Source organism: Erinaceus europaeus, chromosome 8, assembly GCF_950295315.1.
Source record: "Erinaceus europaeus chromosome 8, mEriEur2.1, whole genome shotgun sequence".
NCBI classification, from domain to species: Eukaryota; Metazoa; Chordata; class Mammalia; order Eulipotyphla; family Erinaceidae; genus Erinaceus; species Erinaceus europaeus.
Genome location: NC_080169.1, coordinates 28002157 through 28020220, shown reverse-complemented (window position 1 = coordinate 28020220; position 18064 = coordinate 28002157). Strand labels below are relative to the sequence as shown.

Genomic DNA, 18064 nt, shown 5'->3' with positions numbered 1-18064 from the left:
GGCTCAAACCCGGGTCCTTGAGCGTTGTAATATGTGTGCTCAACCAGGTGCACCACCACCCGGCCCCTCCACTCCAGTTTCTGTGTCATAATGACTTAAAGGACTAATGTAAAATTTGAGCCCTTACCCATAATTCTGGAGTGCAAAAGTTAAGTGATTTGGGTTCCCAAGTAGGCTATTTTCTAACTAGCAGTTCAAATTTGGGAAAGGGCCAATACTTTTGTATCAAAGTGATTATTTTAAATGGGGTTATTCCCACCTGTGCTGCTTACAGTCTGTTCACATATCTGTTATGAACATCAGATGGTTTGAAAATGCTTGAAATGCTTTATGCATGCAAGCTACTAAGGAGAATGTGAACAAGAGTGAGAGATAACTTAGTGCAGTTCTCTGATTTGGAAGTATTCTATTGCTTATACAGGAGGAGGGAGAAAGAGAGTTTAAGATTTTGGCCTACTTTCTCGTGTTCTCATATCTCTCCATCTTTTCCTTAACTTCTGTTTCTTTCTTTACCATATTATTAGGGAATAGGGGAGGGTTTTGTATGGGAGAGACTTGGGCTGGATAGGAGCCAAAAGAACCTATACTAAGAAGTCTGGCTGAATTAGGATACGCTGACAAAGCAGCCTGACAAATGCGTCTTGATGTCTCAATCCACTGTGAGAATGCCTAAGGCAAGCAGGCCCAGTGATTGTCAGTGACATTCCAGCTGCCACCAAGCCAAAGGCACAATGACAAAGTGGGACAAACTTGCACATAATGGTCTCCTGCTTCACTTTCCACTTTCAGTAGCCCTGTCCTTCCTCTACTCTCTTCTCTTTTCTCCTAACCCCACTCTGACCTATAGTCAGCTAGTTGCTATGCTCTGAATGTCCAAAGTTCTTTATAGCCACCTGCTTCCTTTCCAAACATTTTAGAGAAGTAATCCTGCTCCCCTAAATTGTAACCACAGCACTGAAATGTCAAACTCTGGAAGATACTTATGTAATTTAAATAATTACCAATATGGGAACTGATAAGCTTAGCACACACAGAAGTGATTTGCATTTATAAGATAATAGACACAAATGACTCTTGTTATTGGTATATTCATGTGGGAAAAAAAGGTGTCAGCAGAATCGGTCCACTTTTACTCTAACAGGGAGGGTTGGATATCTATTTTGAATTTTCCATAATTTGTGTACGAGTCTTGACATGTGTCATCTCATTTGATTTTTATGTGATCCCTTTAAAGAAGTATATTTATTCACATTTTGCAAATAAAAAAATATCTGAAAATATATTCTTAACCAGAGAGGTTAAGAAAAATTTAACCAGAGAGGTTAAGAAAAATTTCCCAAGCCCCATAGCTTATAAATGATAAATGTTAGATTCTTACTTAACTTCATCTTAATTTCCAGATGAAGCACAACTTCATGTGAATGACCAGGACCTAGAGTTAGCTCTGGGTTGGTGGTGGCAAGAGGGATGCAAGATGAGGCTACAAGTAAGGGTTGGAGGCAGGTTGTAAGTATGTTATGTGCTGGGGTAAGCAAGGACAGTCTGTCTTCTGCATTCATTGTGATGAAGTAGACCACAAGGATCTGGTATACCATCCATATATTTCCACCCTGAGTCTGAGATAATGCCTTGTACATAGCAGAAGTTGATGTGATTTCTCTTTCTTCTTTTGTTACAATAGGTCCTGGGTATGCCTTTCCTCCCATAATGCTGATAGGCAACATATCCTGAGCAGTATGATTGTAGGGGGGGAGGGAAGGAAGTGCTAATGGGAAATAATAGAAAAGGCCAGAAAGAACAAATATTATTCATTGAGAAGGGAATTTCCTGGGGCTCTGGTGGGAATATGATGGCACAATCAAAGTTTCTCTTTGCTGTTCTCCACTAATAAAGAAGGAACACTTGGAAATGAAATTAAGTAATGAACAGGTAAAGAATTCCATGTGTGCTTACAGCTTTAAAAGGTTACTGGTTATAAGGATCTCAGAGGCTAGGGGAGGAAAACTAAAATGTTAAAAATCAACTGGTCATCAGTGAAATAGTGATGATTTACTCATTTTCCTGGCATTTTTATTATCATCACTGCATCACTGTTAAAAAGAGGAACTTGTCCTTTTTTGGTGTATTATCTTTATTTATTTATTGGATAGAGACAGCCAGAAATCGAGAGGGAAGGGAGTGATCAAGAGACACCTGAAGCCCTGCTTCACTACTTACAAAGCTTTCCCCCTGCAGGTGGGGACCGGGGACTTGAACCATGGTCCTTGTACACTGTAACATGTGCATTCAACCAGATGTGCCACCACCTGGCCCCAGAACTTGTCCTTATACATTGCTTGGGAAGGAAAGACTTATCCAGTGAAGGCTGGAATGGGTCTGTTGTGATATGTAACATATGACAGGAGAGCTGTTTTGATGCTGGAAACAATAGCTGTAATTGACCTGTCCATGTCAGTTCTCATCTCTTGCTCTGTGTTGTGCTAATGAATAAGACATTTTTAGTATTACATGAAATTGCCTTCTAATCACTGCTGTATTATAATTTATTCAAGAGCAGGACCAAAAAAAGTAAAAACAAAACAAAACAAAAACCACCTCATGCTTCCCTTCCCTGTACCTAGATTTCTCTCAATTTCTCCATTTTCAGTTATTGGATTCTTATTTTCAGCTCACATAGTCCATACCACGTATTATTTTTCTGCCTAATGAATATCTACAGTATATTTGGTACATCATGTGTAGAATTTCTAGTCTTTATAACACCTCTTCAACCATGGTTTCTCTGTTTTATAGATGAAGGAAATTGTAGTTTAGAGAAAAATTGATTTGTTAAAGGCCATCCAAGGGGTAAGTGACTAGGCTGGAACATACCTCTAGGAGTAATACCTCATACCCCATATCCCATGCCCATATTTTCTTTTTCTTTTTCTTTTTTTTTTTCCCTCCAGGGTTATTGGTGGGACTTGGTGCCTGCACTATGAATTCACTGCTCCTGGAGGCTATTTTTCCCTTTTGTTGCCCTTGTTGTTTATCATTGTTGTTATTATTATTGTTGTTGGGTAGGTCAGAGAGAAATGGAGAGAGGTGGGAAAGACAGAGAAGGGGAGAGAAAGATAGACACCTGCAGACCTGCTTCATTACTTGTGAAGTGACCCCCCCTGCAGATGGGGAGCTGGGGGCTTGCACTGGGATCCTTAATCCCGTCCATGCGCTTTGCGCCACATGCTACTTTGCGCCACTCTGCTACTGCCCGACCCCCAGGCCTACATTTCTAAGAATGCATTAGTAACATGTGTGCTCAAGTAGGTGTGCCACCACCCGGCCCCCTAGGACTGGATAATTCTTTTTAAAAAATTTTACTTTAATTTAGTTTTATTAGTGATTCAATAATGATTGACAAGATTGTGGGATAAGAGAGGTACAATTCCACACAGTTCCCATCACCAGAGTTCCATATCCCCACCCCCTCCATTGGAAGGTTCCTTATTCTTTGTCCCTCTGGGAGTACGGACCAAAGATTTTTATGGGGTGCAGAAGGTGGGAATTCTGGCTTCTGTAATTGCTTCGTTGCAGAGATTACACAGGCTCCTTTGCTAAATATTTAAATCACTAATAAAATAAAAATAAAATAAAAATTATCCAGTCCCAGGGGCCAGGTGGTGGCACACCTGGTTGAGCACACATGTTACTATGCCCAAGGGTCCGGCTCTTCACCTGTAGAGATGATTCAAAAGTTTGGAGGTATCTTTCTTTCTCTCTCTTTGTTGATTTCCCCCACCCTTCTCAATTATTCTCTGTTCTATCAAATAAAATAGAAAGAAAAAAAGGAAGGGGAGGGAGGGAAATGGCTGCTGGGAGCAGTGAATTTGTATAAATGTGGGCTCTAGGTTAGATCAATGGGGTTTGCAGTTACCAGTTCTTATATACTTTCCCCATATTTGGGAGCTACTCTATGTCCTGATTCAGATTTCCAGTCCTATTCACAACTCTGACATTATCTGCCTAGATAATACTTTTAGCTTACCTGTATGCTAGCTGTTGGAACCATGTAAAAATTAATAAAGTCATGGAACCCTTGGAATATATCTAAAATAGATTTCCTAGCGTCTTCCAATACGAAGGCCCCAAATATCATCTGCAATAGTCTTACCTCTAGGTATCTGATTATTAAATTTTTTTTCTGCTTTATATTTGAATGCTTTTTAGTCACCAGGTTGCAGATGCTATCATGACTCCAACCTGACTTTCCTGGGCAGACACCCTCACCAATGTGTCCTGGAACCCCACCTCCCCAGAGCTCTATCCCACTAGGGAAAGATGGAAACAGGCTGAGGGCATGGATAGACCTTTCTATGCCCATGTCCAGCAGAGAAGCAGTTACAGGATTGGATAATCCTTAGCCTTCCTACCAGAGCATGTGGCCTGACAGGAAACAGCAAAAGTGCCTGTTTGAAAAGCCAACCGTGAGAGTGCTGCTGATTAGGTAACTGAGGAATTTAGTGTGGGGGATCTACTGGACACTGAAGTTTCTGTTAGAACAGGGAGAAGCACAGGAGTAGGTCAACAGAAACAGCAGCAGCGATACCACAGGTGTATCCACTTAAGACATACAGAGTGCCTGGATTTTTTAAAATTATTTTTATTAGTAATTTAATAGTGATTAACATGATTGTAGAATAAGAAGGGTACAATTTCATATAATTCCCACCACCAGAGCTCCATATTCCATCCCCTCCATTGGAAGGTTCCCTTTTTTTTTTTTTTTTTAAGATTTTATTTATTTATTAATGAGAAAGACAGGAGGAGAGAAAGAATGGGACATCACTCTGGTACATGTGCTGCCAGGGTTTGAACTTGTGGGACCTCATGCTTGAGAGTCCAGTGCTTTATCCACTGCACCACCTCCCGGACCATGAAGATTCCCTATTCTTTATCTCTCTGGGAGTATGGACCCAGGATCATTATGGGGTACAGAGGTGGAAGGTATGGATTCTGTAGTTGCTTCTCAACTGGACATGGCCATTGGCAGGTTGATCTATACTCCCAGCCTGTTGCTGGGAGGTGAGGTTCCAGGACACTTCCCTGCCCAGGGAATTCAGGTTGGTGTCATGGTAACATCTGCAACTTGGTTGGCTGAAAAGCATTAAGATGTAAAGAGAACAAATTGTTTAGTAATCAGGGCCCTAAAGGTAAGAGTACAGCAGATTTGGGGTCTTCATGTTGGAAGAAACTAAGAAGTCTATTTTAGGTTTATTCCAAGGGGCCCATGACTTTAATATTTTTTTAAATTAATTATTTTATTTTTAAAATTTTTATTTATAAAAAGGAAACACTGACAAGAACCATAGGATAAGAGGGGTACAACTCCATATAATTCCCACCACCAGCACTCCATATCCCATCCCCTGCCCTGATAGTTTTCTTATTCTTTATCCTTCTGGGAGCATGGATCCAGCGTCATTATGAGGTGCAGAAGGTGGAAGGTCTGGCTTCTGTAATTGCTTTCCCACTGAACATGGGTGTTGACAGGTTGATCTATACTACCAACCTGTCTTTCTCTTTCTCTAGTAGGGAGGGGCTCTGAGGAAGCAGGTGGGGCTCCAGGACACATTGGTGGGGTCATCTGCCCAGGGAAGTCTGGTTGGTAATCATGTTAGCATCTGGAACCTGGTACCTGAAAAAGGAGTTAACATATAAAGCCAAAAAAATTGTTGACTAATCATGAACCTAAAGGCTGGAATAGTTCAGGTGAAGAGTTGGGGGCCTCTCTTTTGTAGATAATTAGTAGGCCTATTTTAGTTATATTCCAAAGGGCCTATGACTATACTATTTTTATTCCCTGAGCCTGACATCTGATAAGCAGGTGGATCCAAGTTACTGTCTGGGGAGATGATGTCATGGCTGGAAAAGGGATCAGAAAGCTGGATTAGGGGAGAGAGTTGCTCCCAGATATGGGAAAGGTGTATAAATACTACTGATTGTAAACCCCATCGATTTGATGTGATCTGGGGCCCATATTCAGCTTAGGAGCCTATGTGACCTCTGTATCCCTGTAGATCTGACCTCACATTGTGTGACTTTACTAATTTTTGCCTGAGCCTAACTGCTAACATGCAGGTGGGCTAAAAGTATTGTCTGGGAAGATAGTGTCAGAGTTAAGAATGAGACTAGATTTGGTAATTTATTATTATTATTATTATGTTTAATTCTGCTGCCCATACTTCAGACAAAAAACTCACCTCATCTTTTTTTTTTAATTTATTTTTTATTTAAGAAAGGATAAATTAACAAAACCATAGGGTAGAAGTGGTACAACTCCACACAATTCCCACCACCTAATCTCCATATTCCATCCCCTCCCCTGATAGCTTTTCCATTCTCTATCCCTCTGGGAGCATGGACCCAGGGTCGTGGGTTGCAGAAGGTGGAAGGTCTGGCTTCTGAAGGTCTGGCTTCTGTAATTGCTTCCCTGCTGAACATGGACATTAACTGGTCGGTCCATATTCCCAGTTTGCCTCTCTCTTTCCCTGGTTTTTTAAACCAGAGTACTGGTCAGCTCTGGTTTATGGTGCTGTGGGGGATTGAACCTGGGACTTTGGAGTCTCTAAGGCATTAGAATCTCTTTGAATAACCATTATGCTATCCCCCTCACCCTCAGATGCTTATCTTAGTCTCTCAGCTGTTAAGAAATCCCTCATAGATGTGTGAGGAAGGTCACATTTTCAGAACAGCACATGAACGAAACTGGGCCCCTCACCTAGAAAAGAAAGAGTTCTCCCCTCAATGTACAGCTATCCCCCTCTTCTGTTAGCCAGATGTGATAAGATTATGAATCTGTGTATCCAATTCATGGGAAACAGGGCAGTCACTAACTGGTCTTAGAAAATAGATACTTCTTGTTGTCTCAAGCCACCGCACCAACATTGTGGACCCAGGGTTGACTGGCATCTCATTCTGCAGAATCAAATAAAATGTCTTGCTTCTTGCCTTTCTCAAGTTTCTTGGGTCCGTTCTTAAGATGAACAGATAAATTTATTTCTAACACTTTTTTTAAAATTTATTTTTCCTTTTGTTGCCTTTGTTGGTTTTTATTGTTGTTGAAGTCATTATTGTTGTTGTTATTGATGACATCATTGTTAGATAGGACAGAGAGAAATGGAGAGAGGAGGGGAAGACAAAGAGGAGAAGAGAAAGACAGATACCTGTAGACCTGTGAAGCAATTCCCCTGCAGGTGGGAAGCCGGGGCCTTGAACTGGGATCATGATGCCTGTCCTTGTGCTTTGCGCTGCATGAGCTTAACCCACTGCACTACTGCCTGACTCCCACTAACACTTCTTTTAAATGGAGTTGTCCAGGAGGCTCCTCAACTGCTTTGAGGAGGAGTCTGTGGGAAGAACATCAAAGTCTCTACTCACAACCCATAGGCTTCCTTATTGCTGATGGCTGAATTTAGCAAATAAAGCAGGATTTCCATTTTAATGTGATACTTTTCTAATTACTTTTGTTTTTTGCAGTTTCTCAAGTTCATCAGGTAGGAAGGTAAAGATGGCAAGGATGAGTGAGCTGATGATCCCCTGCTGAATGTGTTCCAAATGGTTTTGGAGGCTTTTATGGAGGAATTTCCTCAGTGGTTGATCTGCAGTGCCATTTAGTTCCCTTGGAATTTATTGAAATCCTTGTATAAATGGGAAGCCCCAGGATGATTTTTAAGAGTTTGCCTCACAAACAGTATTTTTTTTAAATAAGACAATTCTAAAAAAGACTGAATGCTGCTTTTTTTTGGTGTTGTATTATCATCCCTCAGTTTAAAATGCTATCTTCTGCTTCAGTTTTTAAGTGATGATTGTAATAAAAATAGTGGCATACTATTAACTAAGCATTTGCTATGTACTAGACACTGTTCTAAAATGCTTTACATGTATCAACTTGTTTAATCCACACAACATGAAGAAGCTGTATAATTTAGTGGTGAGTTATTTTCATACTCTTTGAGTTTGACTCTCAGATCTGCCATTATTAATCATGTGACCATGAGTCTGTTATTTAACTCTTTGTCTTATTGTTCCATCTGTAAAATAATAACATATAAATTCAACTCTTTCTTTCCCAAGGCACTCTGAAAAGGAATAAATGAGTTACTAAATGTAGTGTGTTTGGACTTGTTTTTAGTTTGTACTAATCCCTATTTAATGGGCAGCCATTGATATGAAGTAGTACCATTAATAGTTTCATCCAGTACACTTGCTATGGGTTATATAACAAGGCTACATAACGAGGTAATCACATTCTTCTACTATCGCATTGGGATACTGAGAATGTAATGTATGGCACCATAGATAATACTTATTTCTTTGAATAAGAAATAGCACAGATCTTTCTTTCTTTCTTTCTTTTTTTTTTTTTTTTTTTTTTTGGCTTTTAGCACTATAGGGCCATATGCTGTACTGTATGAAGAACTTTGAATTTTGGCAGTTTTGTCCTGTACCATAAAGTGGATCTTTTCCTGCTGACAGCATCCTTCCAGACTCCATTTCTCAGCATGAGATGACTGTCTGGACATCTGGACAGATAACCAGAGGTTAACAGAGTAATTTGTTCTTTTGCCATGGATATCATTTTGTTAGCCTCAGGGAAAGAAAAAAAAAGCCTATCAGTTAGGGTAACTTTCTGGAAACTTCAGTAGGATTTTAGGGTCAGGAAAGTCTGTATTTATATCATGGCACTTATATTTTCTTCATGAGTGATCTTTGAGAAGTCTTTCACTTTTTGGAAGCATATTTCCTTCATGTGTAAAGAAGTTTCTTAAGATATTTTCTACTCTGAAGGTGGGGCTACAGAGCAGCAGCAGCTGTGTTTCTCTCCTCTCCTCTCCCAGGTCAACGAGGCATACCAAAAGAGACCACCTGGGACCACAAAAAGGCAGGACTAGAACGACTTCAGGAACCCACCAAACCACCAGTGAGTGCAAACACATGTGGCTCTTGGACAGGGAGGAGCCTAAGGAGAGATTGAGGGGCTGGTAACAGTACTGCAGTTTACCAGTTGAGGCACCACCTTCAGTCTGTTTTAACAAAAACAGACAAAAAGACAGCTGAAGGGAGGAAAGGACTCCCCTAACACTCAACAAATGCAACTGTGAGTCTCCATTGCTGTTGCCCTCAGAGGTTGGAGCAGCAGTGGGGAGACCCTGTGCTGACATCTGGGAACAGAGAACTGACCAGGAAACTCAGGAGAAGAGCTACACCTCAGTGGCCTAGCAGTGGGGCTGTATAGTGGGAGACTTTTCCACATTGTTCTCTCAATGAGAACATGGTGAATAATTTCATCAGAACCTACAGACTATAAACTGGACTTGTTTAGAAACTCACAGGGCCCAGCAATGCTGCCTGGCTAGGCAGAGCAGCTGAATTGAGCCTGGAGATTTGGATCCTTGGTGTGTGAGAATTTCTTTGCATAACCACTGCGCTATCTTGCCTTCACCCTGCTTTATTTCTTGGTCAGGAGTGAGGGATTAAGCTAAAAAGCCTACTTATAGTTTAAAAGCCCTCAGGCTCCCATAGCCTACAGGGGAGAAAAAGAATAAAAGAGGCTTTTAACAGCCTCTGTGCTCCAACTCAGGGATTGAAATAATATGGAAACAACTGTTAATTTCCACAACTGTGAACTCTTTAAGTACCTTACTAAGACACAAATCAATACAGGCAAGAGTGATCAGTAATTTGAAAAGTACGAGAAAGGGACCTCATATATAATGGTTAAACCAACAAGAAGAAATATTGGAGAAATGAACCAGGACAATAGACCAGCTAAAAGCCTCCCAAAGGTTGAGTCACAAAATAGTGAGTTCAACATCCAAACATTTCTTAAGGAAATAGTCACAGAAGTGAGTAAAGAGTTTGAAAGAATTGTCATCAGAAATGCAGAAACAACAGATGAGACTCCGGAAGTAAACACTAATTATCTCAAGATTATTAGAGAGCTAAAAGCTGAAATAGCTGACATAAGAACACAACTAGCTGAAGAAGCTAAAACAGTATCAGAACAGGGTAACAAAATAGATGAACTCCAGAAAACAGTACAGGGGAGAGAGAATAGAATAAATGAGGACAGAATTAGCAAGATCAAGGATGAATTAGAGGCAACTAAAAATAAGTATGAGATCTTAAAAAGAGATTAAAAGATACTGAAAACAACAACAGAGACATATGGGATGATTTCAAAAGAAATAATATATGCAATATTGGCTTACCTGAGGAAGAAAGGGAGGGAGGGGAAGAAAGCATTCTTCAGGACATAATAGCTGAGAACTTTTATGGTCTAGACAACATCAAAGACATAAAGGTTCAAGAAGTCCAGAGTTTCCCAAACAAATTTAATCCTTTCCCCATCAAGATCCCAACCACATTTTTAGGAGAATAGAACAAATGCTATAAATGTTTATCTGGAACCAGAAAATACCTAGAATTGCCAAAACAATCTTAAGAAGAAGAAAGAATAGAACTAGAGGCATCACACTCCCAGATCTGAAATTGTATTATAGGGCCATTGTCATCAAACCTGCTTGGTACTAGAACATGAATACACACACTGACCAGTGGAGTAGAATTGAGAGCCCAGAAGTAAGCCCCTACAACTGTGGACATCTACTCTTTGACAAAAGTGCCCAGACTATTCAATGGAGAAAGGGGAGTCTCTTCAACAAATGGTGTTGGAAAAAAATGGGTTGAAACATGCAGAAGAATGAAACTAAACCACTATGTTTCACCAGACACAAAAGTAAATTCCAAGTGGATCAAGGACTTTGATGTTAGACCAGGAACTATCAAATACTTAGAGGAAAATATTGGCAGAACTCATTTCCACATAAATTTTAAAGACATCTTCAATGAAACAAATCCAATTACAAAGAAGATTAAGGCAAGCATAAACCTATGGGACTAGATCAAATTAAGAAGCTTCTTCACAGCAAAAGAAACCACTACCCAAAACAAGAGACACCTCACAGAATGGGAGAAGATCTTTACATGCCATACATCTGACAAGAGGCTAATAACCAAAATATATAAAAAGCTTGCCAAACTCAACAACAAGAAAACAAATATCCCCATCCAAAAATGGGAGAGGACATGGGCAGAATATTCACCACAGAGGAGATCCAAAAAGCTGAGAAACACATGAAAAAATGCTCCAAGTCTTTGATTGTCAGAGAAATGCAAAGAAAGTCAACAATGAGATACGACTTCACTCCTGTGAGAATGTAATACATCAGAAAAGGTAGCAGTAACAAATGCTGGAGAGGTTGTAGGGAGACAGGAACCCTCCTGCACTGCTGGTGGGAATGTAAACTGGTCCAACCTCTGTGGAGAGCAGTCTGGAGAACTCTCAGAAGGCTAGAAATGGACCTTCCCTATGGTCCTGCAATTCCTCTCCTGGGGATATATCCTAAGGAACCCAATACACCCATCCAAAAAGATTTGTGTATACCTATGTTCTTAGCAGCACAATTTGTAATAACCAAAACCTGGAAGCAATCCAGGGGTCCAACAACAGATGAGTGGCTGTCAAGTTGTGGTATGGATACACAATGGAATACTACTCAGTTATGAAAAACAGTGACTTCACTGTTTTCAGCCCATCTTGGATGGATCTTGAAGAATTTATGTTAAGTGAAATAAATCAGAAACAGAAGGATGAATATGGGATGATCTCACTCTCAGGCAGAAGATGAAAAATAAAATCAGAAGAGAAAAGTAGAACCTGAACTGGAGTTGGTGTATTGCACCAAAGTAAAAGACTCTGGGGTGGGTGATGGGGAGAATATAGGTTCTAGAAAAGGATGACAGAGGACCTACTGGGGCTTTTATTGTTATGTGGAGAACTGAGAAATGTTATACATGTACAAACTATTGTATTCACTGTGGAATGTAAAACAGTCACCCAATAAAGAAATTTAAAAATGAAAAGATATTTTCTATTTTCTACTTTTAGAGAATCCAGAATAGATCAATTCCTGGCTGTCACTGAGCATATGGGAGGACCTGATAAGGCCTCAAACCTCTTTGCTTTTAGGAAGATTATGATGTTTCTCACCCTCAGCAAAAGTTAAAGTTTAATACATTTTTTAAAAATGTGTAACACATTTAAGGCCTGTTCAGTGTGGCTCTTTAAATTTTGAAGAATCTGTTAATCTTGCCATCTAGAAGACAATAGAGCTGAGACTTTTATTGGAGCTCCAGTCTTGTTTATCCAACTACATATTTGGATTTTCTACTTGGATCCTTTACAGATATGATCCAAAGTTTACTCTGTTTTCTCAAATATCACTTTCTTCCCAGCATTCTAATCTCAGAAAAATAATTATATCTACTATCTTGTACAAGAAAGAAATACCAAGTCTTCTGTGTGTGTTTGTTCTCTTTTATACCTAACACCAAATTCTGTTCACTCTTTTGATAACAGCTTTTGAATTTTCCTGTTTCTCTCCATCTGATAATTGTAATTCTGTTCCAGTTTCCTAGATTATTGCTTCAGCCTCCTTTCTACTCTGCTAACCTCAGTGTTACCTTCTTATCCCTTTCTCCTCTGAAGATAGGTACTCTTTTTTATAACTTTCCTCTATTTCAGTCGCTCCAAGATAATACCCCAAACTCTTGCACTAATCAACAGGGCTCATGCTCATGTCTCTTGCCACATCTGGAAAAGGAAAGTTCTCTTACCTCATGAACTATGTGCACTATCTCCTGCTGGAAATGATCTTGTTTAACCATCTTCCACAAGTCCCTCTTTATTATTAATACTTATTATTAGTAAAAAATAGTATCATTAATGTTATCAGTACTTCATATCTCAGTGCAAATGTTTAAGCTATCTCTTTCAAAGGAACTTCTACAATTATGTGTGCTTCTGACAACAGTAGAGTCCTATGCTATATGCTTTTAAGACTCATGATTGGGAGTCTGGCCGTAGAACAGTGGGTTAAGCGCAGGTGGCACAAAGCGCAAGGACCAGCATAAGGATTCCAGTTCGAGACCCCGGCTCCCCACCTGCGGGGGAGTCCCTTCACAGGCGGTGAAGCTGGTCTGCAGGTGTCTATCTTTCTCTCCCCCTCTCTGTCTTCCCCACCTCTCTCCATTTCTCTCTGTCCTATACAACAATGATGACATCAATAACAACAATAATAACTATAACAAGAACAAATAACAAGGGCAACAAAAGGGAAAAAACATAAAACAAAATTAAAATAAATTATAAAGATTATTTGCTCAGACTCCATCTTTTCTAGACTATGAGTTTTATAAATGTCTAATTTTTTTTCCTTTGTCACTTTTTAAAACCAGATGGGTCGTTTACCCTAAATCTAGCTCCATAATTTCGACTTAGTTATTAGAGGAGTGAAACCCATAGAGGGGAGTTTTCAATATCCTAATTTGTAAGTTTGCTATGAATAAAACTAAGATACGACTGGGTAATTTACTTCTCTGAGTTTTCTGGTTAACATCTAGTCACTTCACTCAGAAGACAGTTCATTCAGATTCTCAGGTTTTTTGTTTTTTTTTTAACTTTAACCACATTTCATTCCTTGCATGTAAACTGAGCAATCCATTTCACCCAGTATTATTCTTGGTACCAAGGCTATAGATGTAAACAAGGTAGACCTCTTTTTCTTAGGAAACTCTGTTCTGAGGTTGAAACATATACTTCTTCTTCTAGCGTTTGCCCTTCTTCCGTAGCCAGTCAACAGCGTCAGGTTGAGCCTGATGTAAAGTTTCGAGACCTCCTTTGAATCTGGAGAAAAATGTATAAATAAACAAATAATCCTGGTACTATAAGTAGTCTAAAGAATATAAAATAGTATAGGTAGATAAGTTGGGCATGTCCTTTAACTAGGCGTGTTTGGGGAAATCTCTTAGAAGTGGTGACATTTGAGCTGAACCTTGAATAATGAGGAAGTAGTCACATGAATTTATTCATTCATTCAATAAACTTTTTTTTAGCACCTTCTATGTGCTAGTTACTATAGTAGGAACTGAGAATATAATAGTGAACAAAATGAGTAGTAAATAAAATATAAAGTATGATAGTGTAAATACTGTGTGATCATTGATATTTTATTTTTTTCTTAATTTTTTTCTTAGTGATTTGATATTAATCTACAAGGTTGCAAAGATAATAGGGATATAATTCTATACATTTCTCACCAGAAGAATCCTGTGCCCCATCCCCTCCACTGGAAACTACCATATTGTTTTTTTTTTTTTTTTTGTAGTAGTAGTACTAGTTCATAATTTTGATTTTTATGCCTCTTTGTATGTAGTTTTTGGGAGTAGAAAGATGTTTCTTTCCTTCCCCTGCTGATTAAGGGTTTCTTTTTAAAAGATTTTATTAGTGGTTTAATATTGATTTACAAAATTACTTGCCAACAGGGCTATAACTCTATGCCATTATCAGCACCAGACTTCTGAATCCCAAGTCCCTCCATTGTAAGACATAGCACTTCTCCTAAGGTTGCAAACTGTCCTCTCTACAACTACATGTCTTTATTTGTACATAATTGCCCCCTTTTTCTTCTGGGTCCAGTCTTCCCCTCCAAGGCACACATAACCTTATTACTACATTAAATGTCCCTCCCTTTTTCCTTCTCTCTGTCCTGATAATGAAGTTGGAGTTCAGAGCTCCCCCCCCCTTTTTTTTTTTTTACAGTCAACAGTAAAATACAGTAGTTGGTACATGTGTAACATTTCTTAACATTTCAGCTCCCTCTAGGTCCTCCTCTGTTATCATGCTCCAGGAGCTGAACCCTGCTCCATCCCAGAGTCTTTTACTTTGGTGCAATATACCAAACCCAGTCCAAGTTCTGCTTTGTGTTTTCTTATTTTGCAAATTCTTTTAAAAAATTATACTAGTGACTTAATAATGGTCAACAAGATTGTGGGATAAGAGATGTACAAGTCATACAATTCCCACCACCAGAGTGCCATATCCCATCCCCTCCAATGAAAGATTCCTTATTCTTTATCCCTCTGGGAGTATGGACCAAAGATCTCTATGGGGCTCAGAAGGTCGGCAGTCTGGCTTCTGTAATTGCTTCTCTGCTGGACATGGGCATTGACAGGTTCATCTATACCCCCAGTCTGTCTCTACCTTTCCCTAGTCAGAGCCCTCTTATCTTCTCCCTCCTATCACTTCTCTCCCACTGGAAGTATGGATCAAAATACGTTTTGGGGTTCAGAAGGTTTGAGTTTTGGCTTCTGTAATTGCTTCTCTGCTGGATATGGGTAATGACAGTTCGATCCATACCCCTAGTCTGTTTCTATCTCTCTATAGTCAGGTAGATTTCTGGAGAGGTGAGGTTTCAAGACACATTGATGAGGTTGTCTGCCCAGAGAAGTCAGGATGGAGTCACGATAGCATCTACAACTTGGTGTCTGGAAAGTAGCAGGATATAAAGTGAGACAAAATGGTTAAAGAACAAGAATCAAAGAGAAGGAACAGAACAGATGAAAATAGGGATCTTAGGGTGGAAGGAAGCTAGGAAGTTCATTTTAGGCATGTTTCTAGGGGCCCATGACTATTGTATTTTTTGCTTGAGTTTGATAGTTAACATGAAGTAGGATAAGAATATTGTCTGAAAAAAAAGAGAGAATATTGTCTGAGAGCACAAGGACCCATGCAAGGATCCTGGTTTGAGCCCCGGGCCCTCCACCTGCAGGGAAGTCACTTTAGAAGTGGTGAAGCAGGTCTGCAGGTGTCTATCTTTCTCTCTCCCTCTCTATCTCCCCTCCCCTCTCAAATTCTCTCTGTCCTATCAAATAAATAAGTAAAATAGCCACAGAAATAGTGGACTTATAGTGCCAGCACTGAGACCCAGCGATAACCTTGTAGGAAAAATAATTAAAAAACAAAATTAAAAATATATCGTCTGAGAAAATGGTGTCAGAATAGAGAAAAAGGCTAGAAAGTTGGATTAGGGCAGACAGTAGCTACCATTCTTTGAAAAATATCCATGAATATAGTTGTTTACCCCCATCCACCTGACTCAAGGTATTTATATATTTAGTATAGGAGCCTGCATAACCTGTGAGTCCCTATTGGTCTGAGCTCACAGCTCATGGTCACAGCTGGAAACATTGCAAACTGCACTCATTTCAGGACCATTTTCCTCAAGGGGTAGGGCAGGATACCCCAGCCTCTCTTTGGAGTCTGGGCAGTCCCTACCATCACTGCTTTATGGTGAGGGCAAGGTCCTGCAAAGGCCCACAAGAGGGCTTCTGATGATGTTCCTGATAGAGAAATTTCCATATTTTTTACCCCTATGGGAATATGGACCAAAGTTTACTTTGGAGTGCAGAAGATGGGAGTTCTGGCTTCTGTAATTGCTTCTCAATGGATATGGGCATTGGTAGGTCAACCCATACCTCCAATTGTTTCTATCTTTCCCTAGTGGGGTCAGGCTCTAGAGAGGTGAGGTTCCAGGAAGCTCTGATAAGGTATTCTGCCCAAGGAAGTAAGATTGATTGTTAATATTTTAAAAACGGAGTTGAGGGAAGACTTTACTGAGATGATGTTATCTGAGTAAAGAGATGTTTACGAGTACAAAGTTTGCAGATATCTAGGGGGATGTTTTCTGGTCATATTTCTACAATCTGTAAAAAGGGCTATTTATAAGGTGAGTACTGATGACCTGAGTATCATGTCACTTTCTCTCTCTCTCTCTCTCTCTCTCTTTTTGACTCCAGGGTTATCACTGGGGCTCGGTGCTTGCACTATAAATCCATTGCTCCTGGTGGCTATTTTTCCCATTTTGCTGCTCTTGTTGTTGTGCTAGCTGTAGTTGTTATTGTTGTCATAGCTGTTGTTGGATAGGACAGAGAGAAACCGAGAGAGGAGGGGAAGACAGAGAGGAGGAGAGAAAAATAGACACCTGCAGATTTGCTTCACTGCTTGTGAAGCGACCCCCTGCAGGTGGGGTCATGTCACTTTCTCTACATGGAGTGACCATGTCCTGTCCCTTCTTTTTTCTTTCTTTCTTTATTTCTTTTTTTTTATTTAAGAAAGGAGACATTAACAAAACCGTAGGATAGGAGGGGTACAACTCCACACACTTCCCACCACCAGAAGTCTGTATCCCATCCCATCCACTGATAGCTTTCTCATTCTCTATCCCTCTGGGAGTATGGACCTAGGGTCGTTGTGGGTTGCAGAAGGTGGAAGGTCTGGCTTCTGTAATTACTTCCCCGCTGAACATGGGCATTGACTGGCCAGTCCATACTCCCAGCCTGTCTCTCTCTTTCGGACACATTGGTGGGGTCTTCTGTTCAGGGAAGTCTGGTCGGCATCATGTTGGCATTCGGAACCTGGTGGCTGAAAAGAGAGTTAACATACAAAGCCAAACAAATTGTTGAGCAATCATGGACCTAAATGCTGGAGTAATGCAGATGAAGTGTTGGGGGGTACTCACTGCAGACTCTTGTGTACTTCTGCTTTCAGGTATATATTTTTCCCTGGTTTATGGACACATGTGAACATATGCTCTATCTCAGGGGACCTGGTCTATATCTAGGTTTGGGGACTTCTTTGCTGACCACAAAGCTATTCTTATGTTGTGTCTAGGATGCGAGAATCTCTGTATTATTTTGCTTTCTTAAGGAACTGAGTGTGGTAGTTGTCCATTCTCAGTGTGTGAAGGTTCCTGATCTTGCCTTCTGACACAACTCTCATAGAAAACAACATTTTGGGAGTCGGGCTGTAGCGCAGCGGGTTAAGCACAGGTGGCGTAAAGCACAAGGACCGGCATAAGGATCCCGGTTCGAACCCCAGCTCCCCACCTGCAGGGGAGTCACTTCACAGGCGGTGAAGCAGGTCTGCAGGTGTCTATCTTTCTCTCCTCCTCTCTGTCTTCCCCTCCTCTCTCCATTTCTCTCTGTCCTATCCAACAACGACAACAACAATAATAACTACAACAATAAAACAAAAAGGGCAACAAAAGGGAATAAAGAAAATAAATATTAAAAAAAAAAGAAAACAACATTTTTTTCCCTAATACTGGGTCTGTGATTTTTAGCT

General features: G+C 40.1%; 1 protein-coding gene across 1 annotated transcript in view; it reads left to right on the top strand.

Annotated features, from left to right (window-relative positions):
- Nucleotides 1-13174, top strand: part of LOC103114303 (cytochrome b-c1 complex subunit 10-like) — a 530783-nt gene extending 517609 nt beyond the window's left edge. Inside the window, exon 2 of the mRNA XM_060196101.1 lies at nt 13067-13174. The gene's annotated coding sequence lies outside the window, so the exon portion shown is untranslated. The remainder of the gene's footprint in view (nt 1-13066) is intronic.
- Nucleotides 13175-18064: the final 4890 nt, after the last annotated feature.